General features: G+C 31.1%; 1 pseudogene across 1 annotated transcript in view; it reads left to right on the forward strand.

The window, feature by feature from the left end:
- The window catches only part of LOC143232556 (uncharacterized), a 118,674-nt pseudogene extending 102,748 nt beyond the window's left edge, over positions 1 to 15,926 (forward strand). Inside the window, exons 35-39 of the transcript XR_013017592.1 lie at positions 6,327 to 6,461; positions 7,940 to 8,095; positions 8,445 to 8,752; positions 12,386 to 12,672; positions 13,989 to 15,926. The product of XR_013017592.1 is annotated as an uncharacterized LOC143232556 (transcript). The remainder of the gene's footprint in view (positions 1 to 6,326; positions 6,462 to 7,939; positions 8,096 to 8,444; positions 8,753 to 12,385; positions 12,673 to 13,988) is intronic.
- The last annotated feature ends 3,914 nt before the right edge of the window (positions 15,927 to 19,840 follow it).

Below are 19,840 nucleotides of genomic sequence, written 5' to 3' on the forward strand. Positions count from 1 at the left end.
TAACCAACCATGTTCTTTGTAGTTGACCTAATTAAAGAGGAAGTTGAGATTTTAGTATGTTTCCTTCAAATGAATCAAATGAGCAATAGGAACAGATACGTATATGGTACTGTTGTAAAGGAGAACACCTATTAGACTTCTTTTGGAGGAATCGATGAACAGTTGCCACTCCCTTGGTTCATCAGCTGCAGCTCCTAGCATTGGTGTTAATAAACCAGTGAACCTTCTTGTCAAAAAATATGGTATAAACTTTTTCTCACATTTCTATATTAGTAAAATGACGTCCCAAAAGAAAGTAAGTTTTTAGCCTAAAGTCTTGACCCCCAAATATCTTAAGAATCCTTTGAAAGGCCTAAATCTTTCACCAAATCATTAAGTTCACCTTGTATGAAAAGTTGTGGCTCACCAGACATTTTAGGTTGAAACCAATCCTCTGTCATTGTCTCTAATGACATCAGATTCAGAATCAGATGAAACTGTATCAAAAGTCTCCAGTGAATTGGTACAGGAACATCAGGTCTGTGAGTAACAGGTCTTATTACAGATTGAAGTTTCAGATAAGAAGTATCATTTTATTTCAAATGTTGTAGCCTTGCACATTACAAAGGCAAAAATGCAGTCATCTCTGTGGTTTCTAGGCTCACACTAGGCCTTTGGAACTTTAAAAAGCAAAGACTTTTTCTTATCTTGAGATCATTGTCTCAATTCTTTGTAATTTTTCTTGGTCCCCAAGTGTTATTCCAAAATATGTACAACATGCTTTTTGATAAATTGTGTAATGTTTTGCATTTGTTTATTTACAGCAGTTTTCTCACAAATATAACAGAATATGTTTGGGTGATTTACACAATCTATTATTCCCATAGTGGTGAATAACTAATATTAAAAAGAAAATATAATGTCAAAATGCATGCACAAAGAAATTACTATCCAGAAATGACATGCCATGTGGCCTGTTAATCATTTATATACTAGAGTTTCTTGTTGGTTCTAGAATGATCCATAAGACTCTGACATCATGATTGATCTAAAGAAATCTATAGTCAGTAGTTGTCAGCATTCTAAACATGACAAAATGTTACCTGATTTCCATGAAAATGATTCATTTATGTAAAAGTATGTATGACATTTTGTGAAAAACTGTATGTGATGGGGAAAAGGGGATTTAGTGTATGGGAATTACTGCAGAACATATAAAGATTTTAAGATAATAAAAGCATGGCAGGCCTGTGTAATCTTTATCAATTAAAATTATAACTTGTAGAATTCTATACAGGCCTGTTTGTGTAGATATTAAATTAATAATTGCACTGATAATCTCTATCCACTGAAACTGTAAATATAGGCCTGTTGATGTAGTTATAAAAGTAACAGTTGCACTGTTAACGTTTATCTGTTAAAACTGTAACTAGTAGAATTCTACTGTACACTTGTTGTAACTATCACAGTAATGGTTGCAGTGTTAATATTTAACCATTTAAATTCTGTTAGTTATATATACAAATTAGTTATATATATGCTGACCAAAATCTTAAGACCAATGAACATAAAGTAAAAAATATGCATTTTGTGTTGTTAGACTCAACCACTTATTTGAGTAAAGCTTTGAAAGATGAAAATAAGAAAAGGGAAAATAAAAATGAAAAACATTTTTTAGCATTTAATAGAGAAAATGTGAACACTGAAATTAGCCTAAATACTAGCTGGTCAAAAGTTTAAGATCATACCAAAAAGAAGTCCTAAGCAGGGTAGGAAATGCCCAACAAGAGGTCTCAGTAGTGAGTTGCACGGCTGTCATTGCGAATAACTGCAAACATTCACTTTGGTGTGGTCAATATAAGTGTTTGCAGACGGCTGGCTGGAATATTATTCCAAGTGGTGAAGATGGCTTCATGAAGATCATGCAGTGTTTGGAATTGATATCCATATTTATAGACTTCCCTTGCCATCCAACCCCAAACACTTTCAATGGGGTTCAGTTCGGGCAAACATTCCAGAATCACTTTATTTGCCATGAAAAAGCCCTTTGTCCAGCAGGCATTGTGGATCGAAGCATTGTTCTGCTGAAAGATCTAGTCTTTTCCTAAGAAGTGAGGCACTTCATTCAACAATGATGCTCTCTCCAACATGCCAATGTAGCCAACTGCTGTTTAACACCCCTGTATAACATGAAGCTCCATTGTTCCATGGAAGGAAAAAGCACCCCAGATCATGATGGAACCTCCTCCACTGTGTTGTATAGAAAATGTCTTCGGTGGGATATCCTTATTATGCCAGTAATGTTGGAAGCTATCTGGACCATTCAGGTTAAATTTTTTTCTCATCAGAGAACAAAACTACTACTTTTCTATGCCCCATGTTTGGTGCTTCTTAGCAAAGTTTAACTGAGCTGTTTCATGGTGTGGAAGGGGGCGTGGCATTTGAAGACGTTTACGGTTTTCAAAGCCTTTCTCTCGTAGATGCCGTGTTATTGTTCTTGAGCTGCATTCTGTGTCCATAAGGGGCTTAATCTGGTTTGATGATCAGCTGTTGTCTTGCCAGACAACCTGTCAAATCCTCCTCCTCAACGCCGGTGAAATTTTCTTAGGTCGACCATTCAGGGTATTTTAAAAAATTTGCAACAGCAATTTTACTACACCCAATCTCACCAGTGATGGCACGTTGAGAGAGACCTTGCTTTTGCAGCTCAACAATTCTGCCACATTCATACTCTGTCAACTTTTTAGCCGTTACTATGTTTTTACCCAATGTAACACATGTGATGTCAGTGGGAGATGTTGACAACGCTAATGCTTGAACACAAATGACTAAATTTCGTTACGTGTTTACTGATTAACGCTTCGTTTCAATATGGTCTTAAACTTTTGACCAGCTAGTATTTAGGCTAATTTCATAGTGTTCACATTTTCTCTATTAAATGCTAAACAAGTTTTTTTATTTTTTTTTCCTTTTTCTTATTTTCATCTTTCGAAGCTCTACTCAAATAAGTGGTTTAGTCTAAGAATGCAAAATGCATATTTTTTCTTTATGTTCATTGGCCTTAAGATTTTGGCCAGCAGTTTATATATATATATATATATATGTATGTGTGTGTGTGTGTGTGTATATTGATTCAGTCTACATAGATCAATTATTAAATAACAGAAATATGCCCATGCATGTGACCTTACATGTACATAATTACATTTCATATTTTGTACCTAACTTTAGCTAATCCAACATATAATAGTGATATCTCAATTATAACCATATTATAGTGAACTGCATTGTTTTAAATTATAAAAATTGAAAGAAGAAAAGTACTCAGTTTTGCCTCATCTTTAATACCATAAGAACAAAGCTGGCTGATTTTACCAACATTAGAACTGTAAAAGTATTCATACCATAACTAAAATTATTAGGTTTATTTTCACACAGTTTGACAAGCTTTTAGTAAAACTTACAAGCGTGTTGTACATGAAAAATCTGAATTTGCTTAAGTATTTCAATTAAAGATTTGTCTCTAAACTTTCAAAACCTTTACTGAATCAATAATACTAAGTATAATGTTTTTTCTTAATTTTTCATATTTAATTTGCATAACCTCTAGAACTCTTAAATAAATATTAAAGGTTTTTTGTGGGTAATACTTTGTACTTAATCTTTATTTTCTTTACCCTAGCATTAATTGTGGAGAAATCATCAGTATACAGTAAATAATAAGTTTCTAAAATGAAATAAAAGTAATAATTTCATCTTTTCCTCTGCACTGACTGTAGTATCAATCAGAAAATTCCAGTTTACTTGTCTTAAGATTTCCATTTGTTAACTTTTTAACATCTGATTTTTTTTTCTCTTTGTAATTTATTCCTGTACTTTGTCATCTTTACATTAAAAAGCAATACATCACAGTGAAAGCCTATTAGGAGTTTACTGTTGAGCTAACATAAAAACACATGATTTAGTGCACTATGTCACATTAGTGCTCATACTAATTTACTGTAAAAAAAAATGTATTGAAGTTTTATTTGGCTAAGCTGAAAAGTTTATAATCTATATACATTTTGTTACATTCATTAAAATATATATATATATAAATAAATGAAAAACAAAATAAAACTAACTTCTTCCTATTTATAGTGACTTTAATAAATACTCAGCCAATATACTAGTATATAAACTTATCAAAAACATCAATAAACACTAATAGTATGTGTCATATAAATGAAAATTTCAACAAACCTCATTCAAATATGTCAGTGGATTTGAAGAAACTTTAAAGTTTCTATTTAGATAGACATTGTTACTGGTATGATCAAACTCCTTTTTATTCAAATATAATCATAAAGTACTTTATAACAGTGCCTTAAATATATTTCCTCTGAGATAATTAATAATCCATACAAAATGTTAAGTATCTTATCAACATTTATTTGATTTACAAAAGGATTATAATTGAAAACACATTAATTTCAGTATGGTAATGGGCTAGATAGTTAGGGCACTAGACTCTCAATCTGTGGGTCACAGATTTGAATCTCTATCATATCAAACATGCTTGCCCTTTCATCCATGAAAACATTAGAATGTGGCAGTCAATCCCACTATTCATTGGTAAAAGAGTAGTCCAAGAGTTGGTAGTAGGTGGTATGACTAACTGCCTTCTCTCTAGTCTTACACTGCTAAATTAGGGATGGCTAGCATAGATAGCCCTCATGTAGCTTTGCACAAAATTAAGAAAACAAAAATACAAATCAGTATATTAATAATACAAAAATGTATTGGTAAAAGATATAGTCAAGTAAAACATAAAGAATTTAGATTAAAATAGAAGGAATGGCTAACCTGCTAAAGTCATTATTATCTATTACACTTCCCAGCCTGCAGTCAAACCATAGTTGAGTCAAGTTGAGTTAACAAGATTTATCAAGTTTAAGGGGGCTATATTCTTTGTTTTTAAACATGAAAAATATCCAGTATGAAATATGCATAGGAAATTCTTTACAAGACATTTCCATTTCAACTACAGTTCCACTAAAGTAAATAAGTAAGACTTAAGATTTTAATTTGTCTCCAAGTAAACTTATGGTATTTCAGCAAAGGTTGGACAAAAAAATATTAAAAATGAAATGAAAAAACTATGAAATGGAAAGTGTAGAAGCATAATATATACCTTTTTTGCATCTACACCTGACTTACTTAGTTATTCAAAATAAAAATTCCAAAGAAAATGCATAAGATAAGGGCCTCATTAAATATTAGGCCCAGAATGGCCAAGCGTGTTAAGGCGTGTGACTCATTGCGCCAAACATGCTCGCCCTTTCAGCTGTGGGGGCATTGTAATGTGATGGTCAATCCCACTATTCATTGGTAAAAGAGTAGCCCAAGAGTTGGAGGTGGATGGTGATGACTAGCTGCTTTCCCTCTAGTCTTACACTGCTAAATTAGGGATGGCTAGCACAGCTAGCCTAGTAGCTTTGTGCAAAATTCAAAAAACAAACAAACATTAAATATTTTTATACATACGATCATTTAAGGAACAATTATGTAAAGTATAGCTTTACGTAATGCTCTATTCATTCTTGTAAACAACAACATAAAATAGAAATTATAAATATGTGAAAATAAAAGCACCAACAAAACTGTTTATTTGCACATTTAATATTAAATCAAAGACTAAATCAAACTAAGTTATTAAATCTATATTCGTAAACAACAATAATATTAGGTAAAAGTTTGTGCATGTATAATGATAATAGTGTATTGTTTGTTTGATTCTGAATTTTGCACAAAGCTACATACACAAGGGCTGTTTGCACTAGTTGTCTCTAATTTAGCAGTGTAAGACTAGAGGAAAGGCATCTTGTAATTATCACTCACTGCCAACTCTTGGGCTACACTTTTATTAACAAACAGTTAAATTGACCACCACTTTATAATGCCCTCACAACTGAAAGGGTGAGCAGTTTTGGTGTGATGGGTATTCGAACCCACAATCCTCAGATTACGAGTCAAGCATTATAATATAATGGTGTATAATTAATTGTTAGTTTGTTACTAAAGTTTTATTTTAAACACTGTTAACAAAAATATGAAAAAGTGTAATTTATTTATATAATGAAAGTTTTATAAATTTTTATTTGAACAGAAATGTAAGATTTGTGAAAACAGCATTTAATATTTCTTACAGTCCTCTAAAAATAAGAGATATTTATTTTACACCAAGTATTTTTAAATCAAAACTTACAAATATGAGACTTCTTAAGTGCTTAAGTAGTTTTGATTTTATATAATGTTTGAAGTTTTAAGCTTAGAAATAGCAGTTCTAATTGTTTGGCTGTAATAAGGTCAAGATGGACTACCTGGACTTAATGGACCTAAGGGTGATAAAGGTGAAGCTGGTATTCCTGGAGAACCAGGAATTGTTGGTATCAAGGGAGAACGTGGTTATAGAGGTCCTCCAGGTCTTTCTGGATCACCAGGTGAGTGGAAATTTTCTAATAATTAGCATCTAGGTGGAAATAAATTTATTTGTACAAAATATTGATGTTGTTATTGTACAGTTCATGACTTTTCAAAATATAAGCTCTCAGTTTGTTTGTTTGTTTGTGATATTATTTTAAAATATTGTATTGGTTTTTTGGAAATGAAAATTTGTTTTTGTTTGTATTTAGAATTGTAAAAGATTTATGCTTTTTCATACTGAGCTATTACCCTAAAGTATAAGCTATTTAGAATGTAAGACTTAAAAAGGAATTATGAGTATTACTAGTTTTACAAGTTTTTTAACTTGTTGCTTGATGTAATTCAGAAACTTAAAGTTCTTGTAGAGTTAGCAAATTTAGCACTCAGTTGTTGTTAGTCAAAATAAGTTAACTAGATTAGAATATAAATTTAAGTTGCATTAACAAAACAAATTCTACATGATAAAGTAATGAGAGCTATATAATATACAAGGAAACACAAATCCATAATGAGTAAAGTGCATTGAATTATCAGTTAATTGAATACTTTGGCTCCATATTAACAGTATTTTCAGTCAAAATATCATTAATGTTGTACTATTTATTGTCAGTTTAATAAATTTTGCTTCATCATAATCCTATGTGGTAAGAAAAAAAAGGAAAAATATTCAAAATTATGATGAATATTTTATAATCAATACTATTCATGTAGTCAGCCAAATATAAATTTTCATAAGTGTTGAAACCAGTTTAAAATATTCAAAACTATCATACATTATGAAATCCATGTATTACAGTGGTGTGCACATAACATCAGAAAAAGATTTAAACCAAAAAATAACTTTTGATTAGGTTTGACTTAAGACTATTCAAGTTATTAACCATTTTGTATACAGAAATAAAACATTAGTTTTTAAGTGTTTCAAACAAGGCAAGAGGTTGTCGTGTGTGCAACAAAATACCAAAATTTATATATTATGTTAAAATATAAGTAGTTGAAATTGATTATCATATTGTTATATGGTTTACACTTACTTTCAAATTATTCATTACTGTTTTAAGTTTAATCAAAACGCAAACCTAAAAATTAAACTGTTACTCGTGTATATTTCATCGAGAAGTCAAATTTTATTACAAACTTATGTGGAGTAATTTGTTCAATGGTTTGGTGTAGCAAATCTAGACATACATCAAATTTTTAAGTTTGTGCTAAGTTTTGTACTCATACTTTTAATATTTTTAGTCAAAATGTTTTGTATTAACTCTTAGAGGTATTTTTTGAAAAGCCGTAAAGATGGCATGTGATACCTTAATTTCCAGAATGTCTAGGTTTTACATTACACTTTGTACTTTATAGACATTTGGAAAAAATTATATATTGTATACAAAGACCAGACTCAGTGAGCATTTTGTGAGTCAGTTAGTTAGAGAGCAGTTGTTACCCTTGTGTATGGTAAATGTGGAGGCTACATTGATTTTTATTTTCACACATAAAGGTTTAAAAGGTAATAGAGGATTAAAAGGAGACAAAGGTTCTGTACCACCTATTAACTTGTATCGAGGAGAAAAGGGAAATCCAGGGTTACCTGGAGAAAAAGGAGATATTGGACAAAAGGGAGAACCAGGCCCAAGAGGACCTCCAGGATTTCCAGGTTACTTATAATGTTTGGTATTAAACAAATGTGAATGGATAAAAACATAGTCATTGAGGATAATAATTTAAAAGGTTAAATACTAAATACTTAATTCTCCTAACATATTGCTAAGCTTCATCATTTTAACTATATACAGAGAATTAAAGAATATAAAATTAATTTCAAGTTTAGAAAAAACACTACTTATTAATTTGTAAAAAGTGTGTACCAAAACCTTTATCAGTACAACTTATTAGCACATGATCAAAACTGCATAAAAAATATCACAATTTTCAGAGCAACTTCTTTTGCTTAAAATATTATAAAATTTCTGAATAGGCTATAATGTTTACCATTCTTATCATAGGTCGTACAGGACAACCTGGAAGAACTGGACCTACAGGTTTACCTGGACTCGATGGTTCTCCAGGATTAAAAGGTGTTGATGGTTTCCCAGGTATACCAGGTCCACCTGGTATTCCTGGTTCAAGTGGCCTTCCAGGTCCCCTGGACCACCAGGTTTTCCAGGAAGTGACTATCTAATGGGCATCCTGTTAGTACGACACAGCCAATCTTCCACTTTACCTCAGTGTCCACAGGGTATGCAACATATGTGGAATGGATACAGTTTGCTCTACATTGAAGGCAATGAAAAAGCCCATCACCAAGATCTAGGTATGCATTTTCTTTCCACATTTATTCCAACTATTCACCATATATATAAAGTTCTTATAAAATTCAGATTTTAACTACACAGTGATTCCATAATGGGACAGTAGTAGGTTTTGTCTTACAATGCTAAAATTCAGGTTCCAATAATATACATCTCTCACACAGAAGCTTTTCCCAGTCTTTATCTGCCCTCCGATATATTAATGAATTTTATTTTCACTTAACTCACTAGCCTTCATGCCTTCTCAGTTCAAGCTGCTCATTTAAAATGATATGCACAGCAACCACCTTTATCTGCCCTCCGACAAAATGAGCACAACTAACTTGCCTTCATGCCTTCTCAGTTCAAGCTGCTCATTTAAAATGCATGCATGCAACCACCTTTCACCCTCTGCATTATATTTCATATGTCTTGACTGGTGCCATATTAGGCAGACATCTTTTTCATTTCACTTCAGTTTTCAATGCTGACTGTACATGACTTTTTTATGTGTGTGTTTTCATTCTATCTTACATTATGTCATAATACAGATTTTAATTAATTTTTGTATTTTCTCCAATTCCTATTTGTCATGATTCCCAACATGGTTCTTGCTGTTTCTGGAAGCACATTTATTTTTCTTACCCAGGTTACACATTGTCTGCAGCTTAGTTTGTCAAATGGCCTGGACCTTCTTTTCCACAATGGTTGAAACATTGTCCAACTTTTCTGTATGTTTGAGATTCAGGTGATTTCAATTGTTGTTGTTTTTTCTTGATTCAGTTGTTGTGTTGCCACATTTTGGTAGAGGTATGTTCTTCTCCTCATTTCCTCCTCAACTTTCACCTCCTCTAGTGACTCAATAATAAGCACATTTATTTTTCTTACCCAGGTTACACATTGTCTGCAGCTTAGTTTGTCAAATGGCCTGGACCTTCTTTTCCACAATGGTTGAAACATTGTCCAACTTTTCTGTATGTTTGAGATTCAGGTGATTTCAGTTGTTGTTGTTTTTCTTGATTCAGTTGTTGTGTTGCCACATTTTGGTAGAGGTATGTTCTTCTCCTCATTTCCTCCTCAACTTTCACCTCCTCTAGTGACTCAATAATAAGTATTTAGACTTTTATACTGCACAGTGTGTTGCTATATTTGTGGTATGAATGGCTCAGGTGCCCACTGTGTGTCTGTCATTATTTCCACATTTGAACATTCAGTACTTCCTGTCACTATTGCTTTGAGTTTGGTAGCTTTGATATTTTTTTGTACTTTATTGTCTATGTCATTTTCAGTGGATTACCTGTTAGATGTTAATTGGTACTTTGTTTTCTTGGTGTATTTAAAGTGCTATATTATTCATTCCTTTGTTGATTGGATACATTTCTATGGTTTTACAGTTCAATATTAATATGTACTTTGTTCACTAACTGAGCTAACTATTAGTTATATGTTATTAGCATCACCGACCAGTACTTTATTATTATCCCTATAATATTAATTAAATTATAATAATTGAATATATTTTTCATTGTAAATAAATACATAAATAAATCAATAATTATTTGATCACAGTACTAATTTATGGCCATTTCTACATCACCACTGGTGGCTCATTTTCATCATCTTCTGGAAGAGATTGTACAGGCCAGACTTTGAACTACTCTTCTTACTTTTGTCTCTCATTACTTGCTTCATCATGCTGTATCCTTCTATGGTGGACATCGTTTCTCTGCAGTAGTAATTCTCCATACTCCAGTGTGGCTCTTCCTTGGGAAGGTGTAATTTTTCTGTTTATATTTTTTTTCAGTGGCTTCTACTTTTGTTTTTGTAACATATTCAGATTCTTTTCTGCAGAGAGAGTTGCCTGATCAGACATGCCTTTCTTGAATCTATACCTGCTACATTTAATGGTGTCTCACACACTGTCAGGACGGGGTGTTCTGCAAGACCATTAGTGATTTACCTAGTGGTTTATATATACACACACACACACACACACACTCAACTGAGGAAATAGAGTGTTATGTGTGTGTTTGTGTACAATTCTTTTCTTTACTTGGCAAATCGTCATTCATGGACTACTATGAGTAAAGCTAAAGGGGATATGTGCCCTTCCCTACCATTTCATAATAGGGTTTTGCAACCACCCATTGAACTTTTTCTGATGTACCATCTCTTCTAACTCCCCACTGCCTTTTACCCTCCTTTCCTTGTGTAGTCCTTAAGATATTCAAGTTTCTTTATAGAGGCTTCTTTGGGAGTGTAGCATACATATAATAACGTTATTTCTCTCTACACTCTCTGGAAAAGAAGGCAGGATCTCCAATTCTGGCTCCTCCTCCCTCCTCTGATATTGTTCTAGGAGATATGATGTGGTATGGAGCTGGACCATCCACCACTAGTTAATAACACTCTATTTCCTCAGTTGAGACAGATGGACATCCCTGTCTCAGTAATTCCAGTTGCAAGATGAATTTTCCATGCTTCTATGGTTGAGCTTTGGAACTTCATCCACCTTGTAATAGCAGTTTTGGGACATGTGTACCCTGTTCTTACACTTGAGCAGGTGTTCCACATCCTGCTTGTAATTCCAAGTGCACATGAGTTTTTTTACCTGCTTTTATGGTTGAGTGGATATTGTTATTATCCTGCCTGTAGTACCAGCTAGAGGAGGATTCCATGTTTTTACAGTTGAGTTGAGATTCACACACTGCTCCATATTTCTGGGTTTGGTTTAATATACTTCTTACCTTCTACTGTTAATTTTGAAGTTTATCTGATGATTGCTGTTTGCTTACTTCCTCACTGTAATTCTAGTTGCTTGCAGTATGGCTTTCTCTTTATGTGCAGTTGAAATTGTAGTTATTGTTTGTGGTAGATGCTTTTCACTGGGTGCATCTTACTTCTATGTTACACTGGTCCTTCCACCTACTCAATGTTGGATTCTAGCTTTTGTGTGGGAGAGGTATTTATCATATCATATTTTCAACATAGGAAAATTATAACATGTAATTTCTTGCAGTGAATACAACAGATAACTCATGATGGCTTTGCTCTTTCTTTTGTGCTGTCTGTCAGCATCATGAATATATGTTAATGTTGTTATATTGCAAACTATCTTTCAGTGCATAATGTAGTAATTTCCAAAAAACATTGGGTAGAATAACTAGAAGTTAGCTGTATTATTTCAGGTTTTGCTTTTTTTATTATTTTGAAACCAACATAGTCTTATACCAATAGATATTTTGTTGTTTTATTTGTCTAAGTGAATAAAAATTCAATTCAATTTTTGTTCTACATGAAAAGTATTTGTGACCTCAAAAAAACTCATTGAGAAAGAGCAAAAAAGTCATCAAAGACTACAGTTAATTTTATATATATGTTACATATTGTTTGTCTGCCTTTTTTCCTACCTAGAACATATGAGTTTATGCTTAAACTGTGCATGACATTTATCTGGATGGTTAGGGATACTAAATGTTAATGAGCTCTCCTTATTAATAAAAAATAACTAGCATTATACTCCTTTCTTATTGACTAATAGAAAAGTAATTTTGATATCTGTCAAAAGTTATTTGTTTATTATTGTCACAGTGTAATGAATTTTAATTAGAATTATCTGTTTATTCTTTCTGTTCTTCCATTTTCACACCATATAGGCTATGCTGGCTCTTGTCTTCGACGCTTTAGTACAATGCCTTTCCTATTCTGTGACTTCAACAGTGTTTGCAATTATGCTAGCCGAAATGATAAATCATACTGGCTCTCCACTATTGCTCCCATTCCAATGATGCCTGTTGGAGAAGAAACCATTCGACAATACATTAGTCGCTGTGTAGTCTGTGAGGCTCCTGCTAATGTTATTGCTGTCCACAGTCAGTCTCTTAGTATTCCTGATTGCCCAGAAGATTGGAGTGTACTTTGGATTGGCTACAGTTTTGCAATGGTATGTAAATGCATTTTTAATTATTTAATTCAATCTACATATCCGTGATCTTTGACAGAATGTCACAAGAATCACCACAATTCTTTCTGAATAACCATCATTTGAAATTCTTAACTGTGAGATGTTTTACAGGTAACATATAAGTACAAACAAAGTGGGAAATATGTTCTTAGCTAGAAACCAAGAATTTTCTAGTTAGAATTTAGCTTAAAGCTACTTCAATACCAATATAATTTTTTTAATAGTAAATGCTATTCAAATTGAAGTACTGTAGTACTTAGCAAACTTTAATTAGACAATGTGCTCTTCTTCAAACAAGTTTGAAACTTCACTATGAAAGAACTAAGTAATAAACGTTTAGCCCAAAAAATATTAATGTGCATAATAATTAATTACAGTCAAAACCTTACGACTGTATTAAATAAATAGGTATGAAATACACAAGCTCACCAGCATCACAGACATAATTTGTTTATGTTGTTTTATCAGTATTTTGTAAGTCTTAATTTTGAATAAGCTAAAATTAAAATGAATAAATACAAGTGTGATAGCAAATATTATGACCAATAATATGCATAAACACATTTTATGTTTTCAATGTATAATAGTAATATTATTTCTATAAATACTAGTACATTAACTACTAAAATAAGTTAGACTGCAACTCATTGTATTTACGTTTTTATAATGTATTACTTAATCTTTAAAATTAAACTTAGACTTTTATTGTTGTATCAATAGTCATTAATTTTATCATATAATAAACATTTGCAGTTGTTACTCTGAACACTTTGGAATGTGTTGGTAGAGTCAAATATTGATAATTATTTAAACATATACTTACTTCCTTAAATTAATTATATACTAAGAAAGAATAGATTTAATACTTTTTAAAACCAACTGTTCAGTATAAATTTAAAAGCCTAACTTATTTCATAGGTTAATTCACAATATTAAAAAAGCAGGTACAAAGATAACATTCGAGTTATGAAGTTTTATAAATAAAGTATACACATAGGCTAAAATTAAAATTCTGTACTCTTCATAGGCACCCATACTTATAACCTTTAACATAAAATGTGTATTGACATTTGTTTGTTTGTAATTTTGAAAGTTAACATGTTATATGTGTATGCATTACATTAGTCTACATAGCTGTAAAATCTAGAACACATTATATATACATATAAAATTCATCATTCAAGTTTCAAATGTATGTATGGAACACATCTTGTCACAAGATCTTCAATAAATACTTCACAATTTAAGAAATTACATTACGATAAGAACATCCAGAACTCTTTTCTCTTACACAGCACACAGCAGCAGGTGCCGAAGGAGGTGGTCAGTCTTTGTCTAGTCCTGGTAGCTGTCTGGAAGACTTCAGAGCCACACCATTCATTGAATGCAATGGTGCCCGTGGCACGTGTCATTATTTTGCTAACAAGTACAGTTTCTGGTTGACAACTATTGATCAACAAGCCCAGTTTGAGCGACCTACTAGTGAAACCCTTAAGGCTGGTAATCTCAGGTCTCGCATCAGTAGGTGTGCTGTTTGCCTTAAGAATACAAGTTTTCGTTCCTCACCGTGAAGGAACTTTAAATCTTATGAATGAATTATAAGACATTGTTCTATGATAAAGATACTGCTTTAGAGGAAGAAGGGTAAAGGCTGACATTTTTTTCTAATTATGCCATGTTTTCCTCAAAAGCTTCCATACATATATAGGTTATTTTCTGTTTTTATCCAGTTCTGTGTTCATAAAATTATCTCAGTGCAAAAGCCAAATATATATATGTGTGTGTTTGAAAGTAATCACAAAATTATACACAGTGTAATGTGCTTGCTTACCTGTTTCTTGTTAGTCTTACTTCTTTTTATCAAAGATTTATGCATTGAAAATGACCAATGTATAGCATTTGTGTTAAAAAAATTCATTTATTTACCCTACTTTTTTTATACTTTTAGAGTACCATGTTTAAAGGACCTTGTATTTATCATGCCTCTCGTTTTTATTTTTTTAATTGTGCCTGTGGTACTGGATGTTATTCCATAGAATATTAAAATTTTCTCATTGTAGTGAAACTGTTTCTCAGGCTTGCATCATAAACATTGGAAATTTTGTTTCTCTTTTTAATATCACAGTACCATTGGTCACAGCTATAAAAACATGAGTGCCTTATGTAAAAAAAAAATAAAACTTTTATGTGAGAATTGGAATATTTTTCTCTGCTTATATCAGCATTTCATGTAAAAATACCAGTAGCAACAGAGAAAGCTAAACTGTTATAAAGTAAGGTGTTTTACTGGTACTTATAAAAATGCGTCAACCCCTTAGCAGCATTTTGTATTTCAATCATTCAAACCTACAATTACATTTTTCTTGACAAGTTTGTTTTTAGAATGAACAAGTAAACACTGCCAAATGCTATGATTTTTTTTTGATGGGATGTCTTAAATAAAAGATGTATCTTTCAATATTTTGTGGTTTTTGCAGAGAAACTCTGGAAGTTTTAGTACGTGTCAAATCAAAGCAATACATTTGTATTTATAGTGTATTTTAAGTCATTAGCTTAATTAATACATTTTTACAATTGTGTTAAGCTTATTGACATTTTTGTAATGACATAAAAACAGTTACCAGTAAAGTGAAACAAATTAATCCTTTTTATTCCTTAGTGGAAACTTTATCCCAAAATACCCACTTAGTTTAGTGAAAAACTGTTAGAACTAGCAGTATATGTTCCTAGTTTCTTTCATGTACTGACATGATAAGGCTGCTCAATAAATTGAGTCACAAAGGATAAAAGATTATAATGTTAAGACTGAAGCTTTCACCAGTACCGTGTATCAATAAATATTAAAACTGTTTTTTCATTACTAGTTATTATGACTAAATAGATATTTAAAGATATTTTTGTTACAACTTTATCATGTATTTTTATAAGCCTTAATCCTGAAAATTCTTCTCTAGTGAAATTTGGATAATTTGATTGTTTATTTTTTTCTAATGATGTATCACTGCCACCTGCTGCAAAAGTAATGAGTGTTTCATAATAAATATGTTAATTAATTAATTTACAATTCATTCTAACACTGCCATGATTTCATTACTTGTATGGTGTGCTCCACTGTTTTCCTAGTCTAAACATTGTATAATGAGAATGAATGCTTTAAGAAATTTTTAACACAGTCATTTGTTTTAAATCTGCTTGATAAAGCTAATAAAGAATAGATTTGATTATATTAGCAAGAACATTTTCTGTAATTTATTTTATCTTAATATTGTGAGTTAAGTTCAAATAATCAAGCACTTCAAATTGTTTTGAATATCTTTGCATAAAGTCACTTGAAGAAACATTAGCTTTAATTTTATTCTTCAAAATTGCAAGTACTGTAATTTTGAAAACCACCTAAAGTATATAAGGAATATAATTGCAAAAACAATAGTGCATTTAAAACAAAAACAGGTGTTCTATGAACAGCCTAATGTTCATACAGTGACAATGAATATTTCATAAAAGATAGTTTAAGTAGTTAGTTTACAATTAATCCTAACACTACCATAATTTCAAAAAAGTAGATTGGCCACTGTGACAGTTTAATTCAGATGAAAGAAAAGTTTAATAGCCTATTGTTTAAGATCTCTGCATACCAAAGATTCAAGAAAACATCACTAATTATTTAACCTTATTCTGTTTTATATAGGTTCCACTTACAATGTTATTTGTGAAAGTAATTCTGCTGTAAAGTTTTCAATAACTGTATAACAAAATCAAACAGTCCAGTTTTAGTTCAAATGAATGTTTTATCAAATAATATACATTTAAGATTGAGCAGTTAATTTGAGAACTTACTATCTCTCTCATGCCTGTATATTACAATTTAAACTTTCAATTTCAACTATCTAATATTAAGTTGATAATAGAGAAAGATCAAAATAGTTTATTTGTTATTTAACCAGCTTGTGTTTAGATTGTTAGACTTTATACCAAAAGGTTTTTTTCAGTCGTGACATTTCATCAAAAGCACTGAACTTTTGGATGTCAGTGCACTTTAACTAAGGCAGTTAATCCATATATTTTGATTAAAAGTAGTTGCTTAAGCAGCATGTTTTATTAATTGGTTGTTCTTCATTTGTTCAGTAGTTCTAAATTAAAGATAACTATTTCTGTAACTTAGGAGTCAGGTCACATGTTTCTTAAAGTCACGTTCAGGTGAAAAAGCATTATGTTGGACAAATTTCTTTTTATACCGATAAGTCAGTATAACTTGTAATCTTTTTTTATCATTTCAAAGCAATAACACGATATCCATTAAGCTAACTCATCATACCAGACTAAAACTGCTACATTCATTGTCACTGCTATTCATTGATAATCACCGTTTATAAAAAAAGAGGAAACAAATAATAAAAAAGTTTTGAAAAAATAAGGATGATGTAGGATGGCATTGTTAAAAAAGTACAGAAACAAGGTACGGATAAATACACAAAACCATACAAAAATTTGTAGATAAGTAGCCACTGGGTCAAAGTTATAACATTATGGGAATTAGCCATTATAAAGATTTTTAACATTATTCAGCTAAATGTTTTATTCAAACCTGAATTCATACAAATGATTTAACTTTTAGTTATAGATAAAAAGTTGTTCTTGGAAATATTTGACTTAATCATGCTCCAAGCTGGAAAAGTTTTCTTAAGGAAATATACACTGGAAGTCTTCAATTCATGTATAATCATAGTTGGAATGAAAGATTTCATTTTGCAATTTATAAAAAAAAAATATTTATGTTATTTTTATCCAGTTAAAACTACTTTATTATCTGCAGAAAAATTAGGTAGGATGAGAAGTATTTCATTTCTATTTTGTTCACAAATGTAACTAACATACAATCTACTCATCCCATACCTTATATATTTTGTAATGATTCAGGAAGACGTAGAAAGTTTTAAATAAGAAATTGCTTTGATGTGTAAGATAGGAGAAGCAAACATACAAAAGTTCTCTAAATTTAAGAGTTGCTTTATTTTATTAGCCCATTTATATATATATATATATATAAAGCACAAATATCTGTGTGTCTGTCTGTTTGTTCCTTATCTAACTACTCCTGGGTATGTTAACAATTTCTATGGAGGAATGAAATAAACAAATGGTCACAATTATTGCAATAGTACATAAAGTCATCTAAAGCTTCTACTCCAACAGTCACCATAGGGCTGATATGAAGAGCTGTTTGAGTTGTACCAACTTCCTACTATCTGTTTTTACAAAGCCACCCAGATCACTGAATATATTTTTAATGTTTCTTTTTAAAGCTGATACAAAACTTTGATAAAGTAATAATCAATACAGTAATAATATGTTGTAAATACATTATATAAAAGTTAGAAGTTTTGTGTTATTTATCATAGCATCCACCCAAACATGTTTTTATGTTTACAACTCCAACAAAGGATAGGTATGTAAACTTGTTATAATATAACATAGGTTTACTCACAGATTTCAGCATTAAATTGTATATATAGATGAATAAACCTTTATTTTAATTAAAATAAAAAATTCTAAGTATTTAAATTAATATTACAATAATTCACAGATTTTAAACTGTGTAATTTACAACTTCAAACTGCAAAACTTCTAAGATTCTGAAATTAGTAGATGTTCTCCAGTATGTAATTAATAATATAAATATTTCTGTCTCAATAAAAATAAATTAGTGTTAGTCAACACTAATTGAATTCATAAAAGTAACATGTACTAAATGTTTGTTTTCATGCTTAGTGTACATGTGAAATTTTTCAGTGACTGACTTCCTCTAAGAATGATCAAACATGTTCCAAAGAATAACAGTTTCAACAGGAAATCTAATATGGAACAAGTCTGATTTCTGAGACTTTAACTCTCTTTGAAAAAATAAAAGAAACTGGACAAAAAGCATAACATAAGGAAACACTTTTTAATGAAACTGCAAAACCAATCAAAACAATTTATTCACAAATGACAAAAACCTTAATGAATAGTTTTCTAAATCATTAAAGACATTTGTGTTAAAAAAGTTCTTCCAGAAGAAAAGAAACACAGTATTATATAAACAAAACAATAATGATATCCTTTTCAGCACACAGGTACTACAACTGTTGGTCATTCCCATCAAAACATAAGGGAAGCTATAATCTCTAAGGGGTTACCTGATTTGTCAACAGAAAAAAATCAGTGTCTTCTCTTACATAATATCTACAACTACACTGAAATATTTCATACAAAAAGACACAAATGATGCCTTAGTTGAATGATTCAGAACAATAGGTTAGTTTATTTCTTTGTCTGAAGTTAATCACAAAGCTACACAATGAGCTGCCTGTGTTCTGCTCACCACAGGTACAAAAATCCGGATAATTGCATTGAAAGTTCACAGACATACCACTGTGGTACTGGGGGCCTGAACAATAGATAATTGAGGAAAAAACAAGTTGACTACTTTATGTATTAACATTTTACATTAAACAACATATACATTCTATTAATTCTCTCACAATATCTATTGGCTATAACATACCGTCATTATCCACTTAAGTCACATAGGTAATCGCAGTTATTGACTCTTTAAACAGAATATATGGCAAAATCCCATCAAGAAGAGTAGGTATTATCTGTTATAGTGGAAAAAAGTTGCCAAGATAACTAAAAGAAGACAAATTCCTGTTTATGTCAAAACTGCATAAAAACTAACTTAATGAATTTTTAAAACTCTTATATTTCTAAACGTATAATATGCCTGCACATCACAGTTTGAACTTTGATTTTGTTTTGTACAAATTTCATTCCAGTCTCTTTCTTTTATGAAGACCAAGTCAAAACCACAACGCTATAAATACCGCATCGTTATCTCTCATATCCTTCTGATATTTTATGGTCCCAGCAGGCTAATCTGAGGGAAATCACGGCAGTCTGAGATTATCAAAGTAGTTGAGTGTGATATAATTTAATAACTTTGAGAAATTAGATGTGAGTTTGGTCTTTAAAATATGTTGCTAAAAAACTATAAACATAGATATTTAGGTCTTATTATTTATGAGACTATTTTCTCCGAAGATAATGGAGACTTTTTAGCCACGTGTGGTCCACGTATTCTTAAGCAACAATGCGAGTTTACTTTTTT

This window comes from Tachypleus tridentatus, chromosome 11 (genome assembly GCF_004210375.1).
Source record: "Tachypleus tridentatus isolate NWPU-2018 chromosome 11, ASM421037v1, whole genome shotgun sequence".
Taxonomy (NCBI): Eukaryota; Metazoa; Arthropoda; class Merostomata; order Xiphosura; family Limulidae; genus Tachypleus; species Tachypleus tridentatus.